Raw genomic sequence first — 17242 nt, 5'->3', positions numbered from 1 at the left:
GCTAAGAGTGCCTGAAATTACAGCTTTCTGGATAAAAAAGCCTGAGAAATCTTGAGAGTCAGCAGAGACTGAGTTTCCATCAGGAGCTATTACTGGGACGGGGATCTTTCCAGAAAGATGTGAGGTGAAGTGCTGCTCAGATGGATGTGCTGCCAGGGCAGAGGGCAAGCTGTGAGATAAATACTCAGATCCTCATGGGCTGTTGTAGTGCTGCACCAGGTAATGGTCTGGAAGGGTAAAAAGACAGGACTGAAAAAAGGACAACTAAAATCTTGTACTCTGCCAGAGACAGGGTTTTCAGCACAGACTTTGAAGTATTTCTGTGTCCTACAGGTCCTGGCTAGTCTTCCTCCTGCCTTGCAGAGGTTCTGAGGCTGTGCCTGAAGACAGCACTTGCCCTAAGGAAGAAACAGGGGTCTGCTGGAAGGCGAAGGATGATGGCCAAGGAAACCTGGAGTTTCTCACCTTGCAGGTGAACCTCAGGCTGAGCAGCTGATTTGAACTCTTGGGTAGGTAACCCACACAGCAGGAAAGGTTAACCCGGACTAGTGAGGGAAACCTCATTCTGGGATGATTTATGGAGAGGGTACAACTGCCCTGTGTGCAAGCAAGGGCCACAGATGCCATGGTTTAGTGTTCAAATGGCTTATCCCTGTGCAGGGTCATTCATCACACATTGCTTTGCACTCCCAGGCCAATACATATAAAAGTCTGTCTCACAACAGGCACAGTCTTTTCAGCTCCCATCTGCCCACAGCAGCCCTTCCAACGTTGCTAATTACATCCCTGCAGTTGATTATATCAGCTGCAGCTCACCCCAGAGCCACAGCCACACTGGTGTGCCCCAAGGGGGGATTGTGTTAATAAACAAATCCAAACACAGGGTCTCTGTTTAGAAGCCCATTTCAAAGCCCAGAAGTTGGAAACTCAATCTCTGGGCAACCATCCTCCCATTTGTGTTCCAAGACTGCTTTATTTGTTTCAGTTTTCTTGCTGTAATTCAGTTTCTCATGGATAAGTGGCAGGATGTTCCCACTAACAATACATGGAGGGGGTCAGTTTCTTTTGGAAAGAAGGGAAGAAAGAAGGAAATAAAGAAGGAAATGGAGAAGAGAAAGGAGAAGAGAAAGGAGAAGAGAAAGGAGAAGAGAAAGGAGAAGAGAAAGGAGAAGAGAAAGGAGAAGAGAAAGGAGAAGAGAAAGAGAAAGGAGAAGAGAGAGAAGAGAAGAGAAGAGAAGAGAAGAGAAGAGAAGAGAAGAGAAGAGAAGAGAAGAGAAGAGAAGAGAAGAGAAGAGAAGAGAAGAGAAAGAGAAGAGAAAGAGAAGAGAAAGAGAAGAGAAAGAGAAGAGAAAGAGAAGAGAAAGAGAAGAGAAAGAGAAAGAGAAAGAGAAAGAGAAGAGAAGAGAAGAGAAGAGAAGAGAAGAGAAGAGAAGAGAAGAGAAGAGAAGAGAAGAGAAGAGAAGAGAAGAGAAGAAGGAAGGAAGGAAGAAAGAGAGAAAGAAAGAAAGAAAGAGAGAAAGAAAGAAAGAAAGAGAGAAAAGAAAAAAGAAAAGAAAGGCACGGACAAGAATTATGAGCTTGAGAGAGAACCACAGGAGCAGCAAAGCTGATGCTGTGACTGGACTGTGGTGCAGGAGAAGCTGAGAATTCCATAAACAGGTGTGTAAGGGGAAATGGCCCTCTCAGGGAAGAGTTTCCTCTCAGCTGTTATGAAAAGCATGAAAAGCAATTAAAACAACCTAAAAATAGGAATAGGAAGGTCTCTCTCTCTCTTTTCCTGACCTAGATAGAGGTAGGGGGACATGTCTGGTCTAATGCACAGGTAAAAATTGCTCTGTTTATTAACCAGAGACATGCTCTGAGGCAGCCCTTGCAGCCCAAGCCCTCGGAGGAGCCCAGGAGCCCAGCCTGCAGCTGCTGTGAGGGCAGCCAGCAGAGCTGCCCACACCCAGCCAGGGGAATGCCAAGCAGAGGGGTTCAATTACCATTTTTAGGACGTAGGTATTTATTCTGGTCACTGGACATCTTTATAGCCAGGGGGGAGAGGGCCAGGACACCCAGCAAGGGCCATGCAGCTGTGCACACCCCAGCACTTGTCCCTTCTCCAGAGGATGGGTGAGACCAGCACGGCAGTGGGAGCTCCAAGAGCACAGGGAGATGGCTGCTGAAGGCTTTGTAGGCTCACAGCCACGGTGAGTTGTAGGAATGGGCTTGGAGAACAGCGGACATTCAAAAAGAAGCCTAGAATGCCTGGAAAGGAAATTAGGTGAGTGCACGCCTTAAAAAAATCTGATTGTACCAACAGGGTTAACATAAAAGGAGTAGGGAATAGGAAATTGTGTAATGGAGCTCTAATTATAATTCCTTTTGTTTTCCTAAAGAACATTAAAAAGCCATGATGTGACCAACGACTCAAGCCCAAAAAATACTTCCAATTTTATTTTCACATTCACTGGGGCCCTTTGTTAATTTACAGCTAGTGAAATAATAAACAAAGCTGATCTTCTTATTTGCATCTGACACTATAAAAATGGTAATTTTTAAAAGGTTGCCCAGAATCAGTGCAAACCTTTGATTTCTGTCATTAGCATATTTAAGTCTGGCTTAAGCAAGGTTTCTTCCCTGAAACACACATTTTGTTAAAAGCTGTTTAGTGCCCATAACCATTTTGCTGCTCTCAAAATATGATGCCCTAGCAGGCCAGAGCTAACCTATGCACATGAAATAAGTTTAGTTTAATGTTGTGTTAAAAGGGTTTGGTCTCTGGAGCAGCCAATCTGCTCAATAACATGTAATCACATGCCTTCTATTGAGTTTCCATTTAACTTGCCCCATACAAGCAATGAATCCAGTTTAATTAAATGTTCTTTTGAACAGCAAAAATGACACTGGTTTGTATTTTAAAAAATCGATATGCCACGGGGCATCCTCAAGACACAAAATCCTAATAAAGAGGCTGTAAGACACACAGCTAATAACAGAGAGCCAGTTTGACATTTGCAGGGTAATTTAGTGAACCAAGTGCTTCCTTACAGGCTTCATGTGGCTGCAGTGCCATTTAATAGAAGATGAAGAGCCATGTTTATAATAATGCTAATAAACAGCTAATCTGAAAATTAGACTAGCATGTGGCAAAGGGCTGCATGTGTAATAAATGCTGCTCAGTGCTGGCTGAAGGCTGTCAGCTGATGCTGGAATCCTGCTGCAGCATTAATCAGCAGCCTGGGGTGGCCAGGCAAGGCTCAGCCTCCTGCACCCCATGAGTCCCCAGGCTGCACACAAGGTGTGCAAAAGTGCACATTAACCCTAAGGCATGATAATAAGGCCAGGAAAGGGGCACTGCAGATGCCCCTTACAGAGCTGGAAACAGCTCTGAAGTCCTGACATTCAGGGGAATTGCTTTGAGTTCAACACGTGCTCAGTTCTCATCCCAATAAGGGGTAAGGAGAGGCATTAGGCATTTGAGATCAGGTTGGAGGGGGCCCTGAGCAACCTGGTCCCCATGGCAGGGGCTTGGAATGAGATGATCTTGAAAGTTCCTTCCAAGCCAAACCATTCTATGAGTGACCAAGCATCCCCTTTCTGCTTTATTTTTCTCTGACAGGGTAAATCTGGTCTAACCCTGGCCAATAAGTAATTTAAGTCCTCTTTTATTGAGGGCATTGTAAGGTAGAAGAGGTAAATGAAGTAGAAAGGAGTGGTAAATGCTTATTTTTCTCTTTTAGAAGAATCAGGATCTTTAATAAAGTAAGTATTAGGGCAATGAAGAAATAAACACTGAAAGCGTCTCACTCATTACTAAAATGAAAATGCTTGCTAATATATGCAGTGCACCTGGAAATGCCCATTCAAGTAATTACAAAAGAGAAAAACACCGGGGAAACAGGCAAGCATGAAGACAATAGCCATTAGAAACAATATTAAATTAAGCAGGCCTTTTGAGATCTACAAATTCACTGATTAAATTGTGCATTACAAACCCTGCCTTGGCTTCACTCAGCTGGAGTCCTGGGGCAAACCTGCAACACATGAAAACAGCCTGTTGTTTTGCATTGAGATTAAGTCAGGGCTGCTCCTAACTCTGCTTAGTCCTTAGTTTTTTTAAGACACAAAAAAATAACCTTTTCTCCCACCTAATTCCCCAGATTCCCGCTAGCAGAAGGCATCACACTCCCCCAGTCTGAGCAAAACAAGGGCAGAAAAAGGGCACTTCATGCCCTGCAGCATTAAGCTTGGCAAATGGCATAAAGCCCATCAAAACCAGCAGGAGCCTTCTCATTGACTGAAAAGTCCCTGAGTGTGGCCACCTGTGAGTGTTTGGGTGGGTTTGGCTTCATCCAGAACAGGGAGCTCCGCGGAGCCCCTTCCCACTCATCTGTAGGGCAGAGCAGCTTCTCACACTGCTTTGGCAAAGGTGCCTTTCACAGTGGGGCACACCAAGAGGGGAATTAACCCTCTGTGATTCCTGCCCCTCAGATATTCCTACACCCAGCACAGCTCAGGGGGCAGCAAATGTGAGCTGTGGCTCTCTCAAGGCACTCACAGCCACAGGGATGTTTGAGTGTTTGTGCAAATAAAGGATGGAATTGAGACCAAAGTGCGACCTTCCTGGTGACAAAACGGCATCCTCCTACAGGGACATGAGAAATGAGTAAGGACAAGTTTATTAATACGTTTATTGGAGTGCAGGGTTGTTTATCACCATTTTCCTATTGCTGATGAGATTTCCAGGGCTAATGGAAACTCTCCCACTTTCTCCCGTTCTCTGAGAGATCTCCTAAAATTGATTGTGGAAGCCAGCAACCACTTCCAATTGATTTTGTGTCATTAAACATTAAAAACGGTGTGCAGCTTTCATAGAGTTCTTTCTGCTGGAAAGTGGGCTCTTGTCTACCAGCAATCCCAGTTTGCCGCTAAAACAATGGATTGTCTGGGAGGGGAGTAAAATTATATAGAAAACTCTTTTAAGGTGATACTTCTTGTAACAATACACATTGTGCTCCTTCCTCTTCCAAAACCTTGTAGACAGGCAGTTGTTTAATTTTTCCAGCTTTTGGCTCTATTTAGTGGGAAGAGAAGAGCTAAATAAAGATAATTTCTTCTTCTATCCTCCCAGGTCCTCCTTGCTTTTCCTTAGGCAATGAGGTGCTTCTGTTTTCTTTGTTTTTAGGGAATCTCCTAATACACTTCCTCCCCTTTTGCCCTCAAAAATTTCCAGCAAGCCAGAAGGAAACAGAACCTTTGAGGAGCCTTTGGTCCCAGGATAACAGAAGTTCCTCAGGTCAGTCCCTCCATCCAGAGGCAAGCTGCATGGTGCAGGCAGAAATTCCTGTTGTGGCTGCTGATGGGCAGTGGGAAGCAGAGAGCTCCTGTGCAGGCTGTGGGGCTCATTCCTGCTGCTGATCACAGTGAGGCATCTCCAGAGACATATTTTGGGAATCTGAGTATGTAAAGAAGGCCTTTCCAAAACTCAGTCTGTGAGAAGTGATTTCAGGATGACTCTGCCCCTTTCATACCTAAATAAGAGAAGTCTGTGGCCTGAAGCTGACAGAAGGCCAGGAGAAAACTGGAGTCCCACAGACCCTTTTCCCTCCACAAGCCCATCGAGGGCCCTGGATGCCTCTCCCACACCTTTTCTACTCACATTTCCATTACCTGTACCCAAACCCCACAGCACTGCTGGGCTGCTGAGGGGACAATGGGGAGATGACAAATCAGCCACCTGGAATGCTGCTGAGGGGACAATGGGGAGATGACAAATCAGCCACCTGGAATGCTGCTGAGGGGACAATGGGGAGATGACAAATCAGCCACCTGGAATGCTGCTGAGGGGACAATGGGAGATGAGAAACAGCAGGACCAGCCACCTGGAATGCTGCTTGGCTCAGGTGTCCTGGTCACAAATGGAGAAGCACTCTGACTGAGGGATGAAACCTCTGTTCCTGCAGGGAGCACATGCAAGAGGACAGCTTTTGTGCACCGTTCCTGGCTTGGTAATTAAGGCTGGAATAGCCCATAAAGTGACAGCTAACATATTAAACACCTTCTGTGTCTTAGGAAGCACAAAGTAGGTGTCACAAATGGAGACTCATATGGCCCAGCTGCCTCAGGCCATATGGTCACCCTGCTCCTCGCTGTGCCACGTTCGGAGGCGCTGCAGGGTGGCAGTCGGGATGCTGGCCTGGGCCAGGAGTGGTGGCACATGCGAGGGTGACAGTGATGGTGGTCACACAGAGCCCTGCTCCACGTGCTTTCTCTGTTAGGGTTTGTGGACTTGGTTCAGCTACTCAATTTGTGGTATGTAGAGCAGCCAAAATAATTCTATGCGAAATAAAGAGCTGAGAGCAGATGAAAATAGAGCTAATAATACAGTTATTAGGAAGGCAGCCAAGGCACAAATTGCAGAATTGAGTGTGAAAGGAGAAGCCAGGGGAGGGAAAGGACTGTACATACCCTGTGCTGCTCAGGGGACACAAATATATCCCCAAATAGCAGCTGTCTGTAGCAAAGGGACAGCAAGAGGCTGGGTGGCCAGACCTGTTGTCTTGGCACAGCATCCCAGCAGCATGGTGCTCAAGTGCAGGTTGTTCATGGCTGTGGCAAGCACATTTCTTTTTCTCTCAGGATTTTTTTCATAGAGCAGCACAGAGGAAAGAAACACAAAACAATTTCTATTTCTGCTCCTTGTTTTTCCCATGTGGAACGTGTTTGGAGAATTGTTTACCTAGAGTGATTGCTTGATTGGATTCTGGTGAGGATTGTTTGAGCCTGGTGGCCAATCCAATCCACCTGTGTCTGGAGTCTCAAGAGGAGGGTCACGAGTTGTGAGTGAGTTAGATATGGTAGTTAGAGAAAGTAGGTATGTAGTTTTAGTATCTCCCTTAAATAGTATATTTATGTATTATAGTATAGTTATAATAAAGGAATCATTCAGCCTTCTGAACTGGAGTCAGACATCAGCATTTCTTCCCACCCGGTTCACCTGCGTTACAATACATGGCCCTGCTTTTTGGGCAAGAGCCCATCAAGGTACAGCAGCAGGCAGGGCAGGGACATGCCACACCACATATTTGTGTCACCTGTGGAGCTGGGACAAACACCCTGCTCTTACAGAGGTGCAGCACACACCTGTGAGGGGGTCATTTGCTGGCACAACTAAGCGGCAGCCAAGTGTTCCAAAATAGCAAAATGACAGCCCAGGAGAGTCAGGGTGGTGATGAAAAATAATCCCCAGTCCTTGGATGAGCATGGATAACTGCAGTGTAGGGTGTGGGACTGGTTTGTCCTGCCTTGTGGAGGCAGCAGTCCCACAAACAGCTTAGCCCTGGTGTGCTTTGTAAGGCAGGCACAACAGCACAAGTGGTTAACAGCAGCAGAGCAGTCAGGGATATTTTACTGCCATCTGCTTGATAGCCAGTGTTTCTGATCCATCGAAGGTCAGCAGTGTATTTTGGTTTGCCCTCAGGTGAAAGCTGATGATAATGCAGCCTCTTGACTGGCCCTCCACGGCACCTATTTAAAGCTGCTCAAAGAGCCTGTGCAACTGCATGTCCTTAAGCAGAAAACTTCAAGTGCCTTTTTGTGCCAAGTGCTCTTCAGTTTAGACCAATCTTCAACTTGAAATGGGAGGAGAGTCCTTGCAAAGAGTAACAAGAGGGCGATTAAATATACACTTTGCAGATTCGTAGAATGGTTTGGGTTCAAAGGGACCATAAAGATCATTCAGTTCCAACACCTCTGCTGTGGGCAGGGACACCTTCCACTAGGCCAGGTTGCAAAAATCCCTGTCCAGCCTGGCCTTGGACACTTCCAGGGATGGGGCATCCACAGCTTCTCTGGGCAGTCTGTGCCAGGGCCTCACCAGCCTCCCAGGGAAGAATTTGTTCCTAATATCTAATTCAGCCCTGCACTCTGTCAGTTTAAAGCCATTGCCCCTTGTTCTGTCGCTCCATGTCCTTGACCAAAGTCCCTCTCCAGCTCTCTTGGAGCCCTGCTAAATACTGGAAAGGGCTCTGAAGTCTCCCTGGAGCTGTTTCTCCAGGCTAAACAACCCCAAGTCTCTCAGTGTGTCCCCAGAGCAGAGGGGCTCCAGCTCCCAGAGCATCTTCCTGGCTCTTCCCCATCTTTGTTCCATCAGATCCATGTCCTTTTTGTGGTGGGAGCCCCAGAGCTGGATGCAGAGCTCCAGATGAGGTCTCAAGAGACCACAAAGAGGGGCAGAATCTCCTTGCTCTGTTGGCTTCCCCGGCTGGAAGTGCACGTTGCTGGGTCACGTTGAGCTTCTCATCACCAATATTTGTTTATAACATCTTTCTGCCACAGATGATCAAGTCAATTCTCCTTTAGATGAGCATTTCTGCTATAATAAAAATGCTGTGGAGCAAACAATGCAAGACCACACTTCTGAAGTATTGACTGGAATGATTTCTCTCCACTCTTCTTGCTGTCAGCTTTCTCTGGTGGTGCCCATCCAGTCTGTTGCATTCTTAAAATGAGAAAAAAAAATCCAAATTTCTTAATCATATGTAGTGGAATGGTAGTGATTTCCCTCAATATCTCCCCGTGCCTCTAGGGAAATATAGTCTAGGCCAATTTCTGGCATCTCTCTTTCCTAATCCCCTATGTAAGCCAAGGCAGAGGGTTTATTTAGTGGTGTGGAAATGTCCATGACTTCAATAATTTTTGTCTGTTCTGTTGTCTCATTGCTAGAGGAAAAGTGTTAAAGGATTTTTGGTTCTCTGTTTTTCTTTTTTTTTTTTTTTTTTTTTTTTTAATAACACTATGAACCTAAAAAATTAAACTTTTTGCTAAAAATTTTTTGTTTACAAGTAACACCTAAAATTGCAGTAACAGAGTGGAATATGAGACATATTCTCACTGCTTTGATTTTCTTTGTTCCCTTTCAATGTATATAATGAATTTTCCTGTTTAGCTGTGAGACTCATGGCCTCTGACAGAAGTTTCTTATCTTCTCAAAATTTTAGGCTAGAGAAATAGTTTTCTTTCCATAATACAGGTGGGGGACCAAGATGCAAAGACATGAACCAGATTTCTAAAATCGTTATCTGTAGGCATGAGAGCAAAAACTGAAAGGTGGTTCAGGAGCTCACACTGTGTGAAACCAAGAGGAGTAAGTATTTTTTCATCTTTCAGAACCTGAATGTCTCCAGACTCTGCCCCTCAGAGCGTGACTGGGTCACCCATGAAGCCTGTGCACGTTGAACGTGCACTCCCAGCTCTAGACTGAAGTGAGGACTGAGTCCACATCCAGTGCTGATGCAAACATAACTAAACACAGAGCAACACAAGCAAAAAAGCACAGAAGAGTGCTGAGGGCAGCTAAACAGAAGTTGTGAGGATGCTATCTGTGTCACTGTGTTTGCCCAGGCAGGCATGGTCCATATTTACCAGGGTGGCAAAAATGGCTTTTCTAAATAAATGTTCCAGATGAGCTGAATCAGACTGAAAGGTTTCCCTCTTTCCTCTTCATTCCTTTTACAATGCAAAGCAGAAGATACCTATGCCAAAGCATTTCATTTCTTCCAGTTTTATTGCCAGCCTTGAGGCTGCTTCATTCTGGACCTGCTGCAATCCAATCTGCTCTTGCTAATACTTCAAATATAATATTTATAACAGCCCAGGTTGAACAAAGGCTGCTTGCACTGACAGATGTCACAAGCTATAGCTCTCCTTTCCATTTTATTGTTTGGTAGCTTCTGGCAAAGAGGGAGAGGATCTGGTAATGAAATGTTCCTTCTCTGCTTCACAGGAACATTTTGCTGTGCTGCCTATTATTCATGGGGGAGTAATCAAGTGGTAGCTGGTTGGTTATCAATGTGTTATGCAAGGGAAGTTTATGTGGTGGCAGAGGATGAGATACATTTCTGATTTAATTATTGAGCTGCAAGCCTATATGAAGTTTTATACTTGTGGGTTTGGGGATGTGGGCAAACTTGCAATGCTATGGACAGGACCCTATTCTGTAACAGGGGAGTAAAATCATTTCTCTGTAACTAAAGATAATGAGTTCTGCAGGACTATAAAGAGGCGTGGAGCTGTTTTGCAGATAAAGCATCTCTGTGGTGCTTTGCTACAGCAGAGCAATGGGGGAAATTCTGCAGGGAACAATCTTCTCCTGGCAGATGGCTGGACCAGGAGACCTCCTCAATATTTTCCATGTCTAGTTTTCATGATTTATACAACATCATCCCTTGGAAAAGCAATTCTGAGAGGACATTATGATTCCATGATAATTCATTGTACTTGAGAGAAAAGAAAAAAGCCTATATAAATATGTGTATCCCCTATGGTTGGAGCTAGCAGACTTCAAGTCCTGTTCCAGTGTTTAAACTTTCTTGGCTGCAACCACATGGAGCTTTTTGTTAGCTGGCTGATTAAGCAAATTTCCATGGGAATAACAGTGATTTTGGGGGGAGAGTTCAGAGAAGGGTCAGAGGGGAAGAAGAAAGGAGAGAAGACAATCAGGCCCTGCTCTGTGCAAGAGCTGTGCTCAGTCTCTGGGAAGGACCAGACTGATTCAGTACCTCCTGCCCTAGACTTGTGCCATAGCCACTAGAGCACTTGTGAGCTCTCTCTGGGGCAGAAGGACATTATTTCACATAGTCAGAGAATAAGAAAGGTGATGGAACAGCAAAAAAATCTGTTGGAAGGAAAATAGCTTTCCTCCAATCTTTATTCAAGTGCCTCATGGGGGCCAGGCCTCCTGGTTTTCATTAGAAAGAGAAGTGTGAGTCAAGGGAGAAAGTAAGATCCAAGGGGAGCAAAAGGCTTCAGGGCAAATTTTTTGCCCAGTACAACTCAGTTTAATGTTGCTGGCACTGGGAGAGTTTTGCATTGCTTTGTTATGAGCTGTCACTCCACATTGCAGAGCAATGGAACACAGCTGCTGTCCAAGAGCAGCATTTTCCAGAACTGAAGATGGAAATCGCCATGTTCATTAGGACATCAAAGACTGGAAATAAAAATATTTCAGATCAAGGAAATGTTGTCAAGCCAAATTGGGATGATACAAAAAGGTACAGACCAAAGAGCCCATGATGGCAAATGGCTGGAGACAGATGTTTTTGAAATTAACAATTAGATTTAAATCAAACTGGCAATTCACTTAAAACCAGACTAAGCAGAGGACAATTAAGTCAGTAAATACACAAACACAACTTTGCTCATGTTTACAGCTGCACTGTCCCCCACCCTTGATCTTTCTGTCCAAGCACAGTGTGTGGAAACAAAGCTCAGAACTTTCCAAAGGCCACACACAAGCAGAGTGCAGAAATCTGACTATTTGTTGGGTTTAGTCTCTCTTGATGTGCATCCATGGCTACAGCATAGCATCCACTGACAACTCCTACTTCATACTTTTGCTCTTTCCTGCAAAGGAGCTGTGATCCTCTAAATACACAATTTTTTGTAAGGCAAACCATCCTGAAAGTTGGATGGCCTCATCTTGTGCAGATTTAATCTTAAATCCACAAAAAAAAAAAAAAAAAAAGGTATAAAAGGTATTCTGAATGCAAAGCAAATAACAATTACCCTGACAGATTCCCTGTTTCAGCAATGGACTGCAGCTGTATTTGCTCTTGGGCAGGGAATGGTTTTCACTTAAGCCATGGTGAGAGGAAAACACAAATCCCAGAATTTCATTGCCTGGAGGAATCCCCACAGCACACACATTTGGGTGTGAATGGAGTCCTCTGCTGGAAACAAGCCTGAACTTATTCTTGCCGCTCTTGGACACCGCCAGCCAGGACAATTTACATTGCCTGGAAACCAGGAAAAAGAGCTTATGTCCAACTGGTTTTGCTCAACTATTATTTTCTAAAAAGCTCCAGCCTCAGCAGTCCTCAAGAGGTCACTCCCACTCCTTTAATTTTTTAATACCTGTAAAGCCAAACAGAAGAAAAACAGAGCAGAAGGTTCACTCAGTTAAGCTCTAGATTGACTTCATCCAACTTAATGCTTTTTAATCATTCTTTGAACAAAAGATTTAGTCCTCATAATCCTCCTTTTGCTCAATTTGCTGCTCCTTACTTTATGAAATCTACTATTTGTTTGGCTCCTCTGATTTCCACCGGCTGTATGAGTCCGTGGGAGGAAAAAGGGGGATAATATCACAGGGAAAATGACTTTCAGGAATAAAATAGACTACAAATAATAATGCCAGCTTTTCTTTTATGGCTCTTCATTGGAAAGGTGCATGCAAAAGGTCATGGAGCCCTTTCCACAGGGTAACCTCCTGAGCTGCTCGCCAAAACTTCTTATCAATCTCCAGGAGCATGGCTGCAATTAGCCCTGCTGATTTCAGAGCCAATGCAACCCTTTCTTAGGAAGACTGAGATTTAATTTTAGATTTAGAGACATTTGCAAAGAAATTCCTGTTGTAGGCTCTCCTTGGCAGTGTCCAGCAATGTGGCTGCCGCTCTCCCAAACATTTGAACTTGGTTTTGCCTACATATATCCTGACTGGACTGTGATGGAAATTGCCAAACTCAGCCAGAGTGGTGGGCTGGGCTGGGCTGTCCCAATTTTGGTGCCTCTCAAAGGCCCTGAGACTCCCTGCAGGAGCCCCTGGTGCTGTGGGTGTCTGGCTTCCACCAGCTCCTCCCCTGCAGCAAAGAATAACTGTGCCCTGACAAATAAGTCAGTCTTTCCTTTCCAAGCATTTATCTCTGATTCATTGGGCCTTCAGGTCTGCTTAGGAGAAAGTAATTCAACCTCAGGATTTCAGCTGTGAAGAAATACACTTATGTGGGCAGGAGGAGAGCCAGACCCACAAATCACTGTCTCCCATCACCAAATCCTGTTTTACCCTGGATTTCAGCTGGTGTGTTTTGAACAAAATCCTCAAGAACTGTTTGCAAAGCCCAGAGCTATCTGTGCTCACACCTTTCCTAATTTTCACAATATCTATCCCAGGCTACAGAATTTCTTATGTGAGAACATTTGCAAAATAAAAAATTAAATGCATGTTATCCTTCTTAGAGTATGTAAAGCTAAAAATATCTCATTTTCCATTAGCTCCTCATTTTAAATAAATCAAATAAATTAAATACCACTTTTAAGATACCACAAACTATCACATACTTGAAAGCATTTATTCTCCAAGTTGATCACAAATAAGTGCAAATTAGTCTAAAGTACTGAATTTTATCTTTCAATTAGACAATTTCAGTGAAAGTCCTTAAGAAAACTTATTGCTGTGTTTCCTACCATTCCATAAGGTCAGACAGCTGTGATCAAATACACCTAACACATAAGATATCTTCAAAATTCTCCTGCCATCATTTTCTGTTTATGAGAAATGAAGAATATGCCCTTAAACCAGGTGAAGGAGAATGGACCATACTCCTGGGCTTGAACTGTATCTGGATTGTTTTGGAAAACTGGAACATGGTTTCCTCTGAATAACAGACAGAGCCCCAGGCACTTTATATGTTCAAAAATTAAACTTACAACTGGCATACATCTGGCAGTGATCCTGTACACCAAATCCATTTGGTTGGCCAGATGGCCTGAGACTTGCAGCTTTTTAATCTCACGCACAAAGCACTTTAGGCTGGAAAAAACAATAAATACAACATAATACAGCATTATGACAAAAAGCCCCTTTTATTGGTTTTCCAGCTATAGGTACGGAAAATTATGGGCAAAGTAAGTAGTATTTTCACACTTTAACTTCCTGAAATGTGTTATATCCTGTGACTGCATTCTTTTCTCCTCCATTTCTTATATCTAACCGATCCTTAGTGGAGGGTGAGTGATTACTTAGGTACAAGGTTGGATGCTGGAGGCAGAGGATGGCTTGGTCTTCCACAACTCTTCTTTGATGAGCAAGAGCGGGACTGCAGGGTCCTAATATCTCTTTTACTTCTGCACTCTTTGGGATAAAAATCCTACATTGCTCTTCTTCACTAAAAACAGAGACAGCTTTAAAAAGTGCATTTTTCTACTGTCAGTATCTTCAAGCAGCCAGGGGCCAGAAAAAAAAAAAACAAACATTCAATTTCCTTTGCTCTAAATGCACATTTCTTTTTCTCAAATACCTTTCTGTATGTTATTGGGGAAAACCTTTCCTCTCATTGACCTCTGCAGGACTTCTAGTCCTTCCCCTGTATTCAACTGATCAGTTCCTGTGCCTTTATCTGCTTTTTATGCCACATTCTATTAAAATCAATGTAAAACTCCCACTGAATTCATGGCTCTCTGACCAGCCGCCCACTAAGGCACCGTGATATGACCACAAACTTTCACCTGACCCACCCCACCATTAAATGAGTGGCAGCAGGATGGGAGCACCTGGCTGTGAGTCTGTGGTCAGTGCTCTGGTGTTCTCTGCAGCACCACAAAAATGTTTGCACAGCTGTGTGTGCGGAGCAGAAGCTCAGCCTCTGGGTGTCCCACCCGTTCTTGCACTAAAGCTGCACCTTACCCTCACTCATCCCTTCCTCACCCTCTCTTTGGAAAGGGTAATGGACCCTTTGGCTCAGACTTCTGTTATTCACCATGCAACGAATTCACTCAGAATAGCAGGGTTTAGGACACCCAGATTACTTCACTCACTGGCTCGTTTCATCTTTCCAGTGATGCCTTCCTTGCTGGCAGCTTCAAAGGCATCTTAGTGGATAAACTGCCTGACCTACTAAAAGAAGTACAAAGAGAATCCCCTTCTCAATTAATTCTTGCACTCCAAATTCATACTCAGATTTGTTTCTGAGCAGCTTTCATTTCTGTTAATCAGCTACGACAGTTTTAGCTCCCTTGAGTTGTTGCTTGGCTGCAGAGCTCCTCCTGTACTGTAATTTTCCCAATTGTTTCAGGAAACGCTGCTGCTGCTGAAATGGCAGAGGCCTGGACCTCAGCTGAACTGAATCAATATCTCCACCACAGGAAATTATTTCAAATTCATTAAAGTTAAAGGAAGCAGATTTATGTCACCTGAGGCTTCTGTCCCTAAATGTTACAGAGATAGCACATATGTACCTATTGCCTAAAGACCTGGCCCAAATGCTGCTTCACATTCTTCAATTCCATAGACACAACTAGCTGAGGGAAGATTGCTCTACACACCAAAGATCCTACAGTAAATTTGTGCTTCACGGCAAGTAGGTGGCTGTAACAAGAGATGTTCTCAGCATACATGGGAAATTAGCACTGACACTGCTGTCCTACAGACAAGAACGTGGAAGCCTGGGAAAGGTTCATCCAAGGCCATGAGGAGTGCTCAGAGTGGGGCTGGGAGAAGAGACCAGGGATCTTCACCTGCCAGCTCTGTGCTCTCTGCCCTGAGCACTGGGCTGTGCTGGTGCTCCCAATGGCTGGAAAGGAAGATGTGTGTTCAGAGTCAAGATCTAAGGATTTGTAACAAAAACAAAGAGGGGGGGGAAAGGACAAAACTATAGTAGTTTAGCTACTATCTGGAGTGGTTACCTACAGCATCTAGGGCTTGTAGACAAAGATTAGAGGTGAGAAGCAAAGCCATTAAATAAAGTCTTCTCCTCATCCCCAGTATTCCCAGCTCCCCCGTTTGCCTCTTGCTGAAATCTCTTCAGCTGGACAGACAGACACACAGCACAGCTGGGAGCAGAGGGCTTTAATTTGGACACCTCACTGCTAATTTATGAACCCAAGTCCAGCCAAGCAAGGTTGTCAGTTCTGGCCCCTGCCTTTAATGCTATTAGTATTCTGGAGGGTCTATTGAAGATTTCATGCCAAATCAATTTTGGCACATTAAAGTGATTTGTCAGAAATCCAGCAAAAGAGCTTTCTTAATAATTCAGCTCTCAGACTCCGCAGTGCTGGTGGGAAGGCACTATGTGCCTGCATAGGTGCCCTCAATTAGCTCTAAAAATTTCAGAAAGGTTTTACAGGAATTTAAAGCATTTTAATGCATTTATTTTAAACCTGTGCTTTTAATTTTAACACTGAGTTGTAGTTTGCTTCAAGGTAATTTTTAAAGAAAAGAAATGAAAATTGTCCTTAAGGAAAAATATTTGCACTTGCAAAAATTAGCATTAGATTGTGAAAATATACACTAGCGAAGTAGCCTTACAGTGCTTGATGTTAGTCAGGCAGCACAGCTGTCTTTCTGCCAGAACAATGATGGTGCACAAATAATCAGATTTATCAGTGGCTTTTGTGGGGCAAGTATCAGCTCCTTCCAAAATACTCAAACTTTTCACCCCATATGTGCATTCCTACAAATGTGACAACCCATCAGTTTTAGGTTTGTAAATTATGCATGTCTGAGATGAAGGATCACATTAGCTGACTTTATGGGAAAGGTTATTTACACCACACTTGAAGCTATGAAAAGAAGCACGAAATAAAAAGTTCCTCTTACCTTTGTGCTTGGGGTGAGGCAGGTTCAGAGGCTTAGGAAATGCTGACAGCTAAGAATGCTAAAGAACATGGAAGTTTAGCTACTCTTTAGGTTGGATATGCATTAGCAGTTCCTGGTTTGGGGTTTTTGTTTGTTGAATTATATCAGTTACCAAATAAACAGCCAAGGGTGCTAAATAGTTTGAAATGGGAAACAACCATCACCTGACCTGCCAGCTCATTTAATGAGTGTTGGAGTGAATGTGCTGCAGCACAGAGACAGAACTGTCTGGGGTCCATCCAAGAAGCAGTTCCACCCAAATTCATGACAGCTAACCATAGAGGAAAATGAAAATAAACATTTCTGCCTTCCCATTATGGAATTTACCATCCACCCTGCTTTATGGGGCTTGGACAGGGCCCCAGCACCAGCTGAGGGCTTTGGGTCCAGCTGTCCAAGATGTCTGGCTCTGGCACCCCAGGCAGGCAGAGGTGACACTGTCTGGCACTGCCACCTTGCTGGGCACTGCTCCTGCAAAACTCCCCAGAACCCCTGGAGTGCTCCATGCTCTCTGCTCCAGGGCTGGGCTGCCAGCAGTGCTGCCAGCCAGGGGGGCACCTCCTCCCCAGGGAATTGGCCCACTGAAAACTGCTATTGGGGTGACTGAAAAGAAAATAAAAATTGCCCCCCACAGTCTGTAACATGTGAGAGTCTGGTAATGGATCTGAACACAACTGTGTGTTTCAGAAATAGATGTCACAGGGAAAATCAGTGTCTTTCCCTGACTTTGCACCATGCAGAATGGTCAAGGAGACCTTGACAAGGGGACTAAAGACAATGTCCCAAAAACAAAGAGCTTATTTTGCTCTAGGTAAATGTACTGATATGCATGGGTGGCTTTTCCAG

The 17242-nt window shown here is 44.3% G+C and overlaps 1 long non-coding RNA gene across 1 annotated transcript; it reads right to left on the bottom strand.

The window, feature by feature from the left end:
- Window positions 1-11534: 11534 nt before the first annotated feature.
- LOC137476822 (uncharacterized) lies at window positions 11535-16874 on the bottom strand. Its single transcript, XR_011000636.1, has 2 exons — window positions 16358-16874; window positions 11535-13573 (listed from the first exon to the last, which is right to left on the bottom strand). It is a non-coding gene; the product is annotated as an uncharacterized lncRNA (long non-coding RNA).
- Between the last annotated feature and the right edge of the window lie 368 nt (window positions 16875-17242).

The sequence above is a fragment of the Anomalospiza imberbis genome, chromosome 7, assembly GCF_031753505.1.
Source record: "Anomalospiza imberbis isolate Cuckoo-Finch-1a 21T00152 chromosome 7, ASM3175350v1, whole genome shotgun sequence".
Classification (NCBI taxonomy): Eukaryota; Metazoa; Chordata; class Aves; order Passeriformes; family Viduidae; genus Anomalospiza; species Anomalospiza imberbis.
The sequence above is the reverse complement of the archived record's forward strand: the minus strand, read 5'-3'. Positions and strand labels throughout refer to the sequence as shown.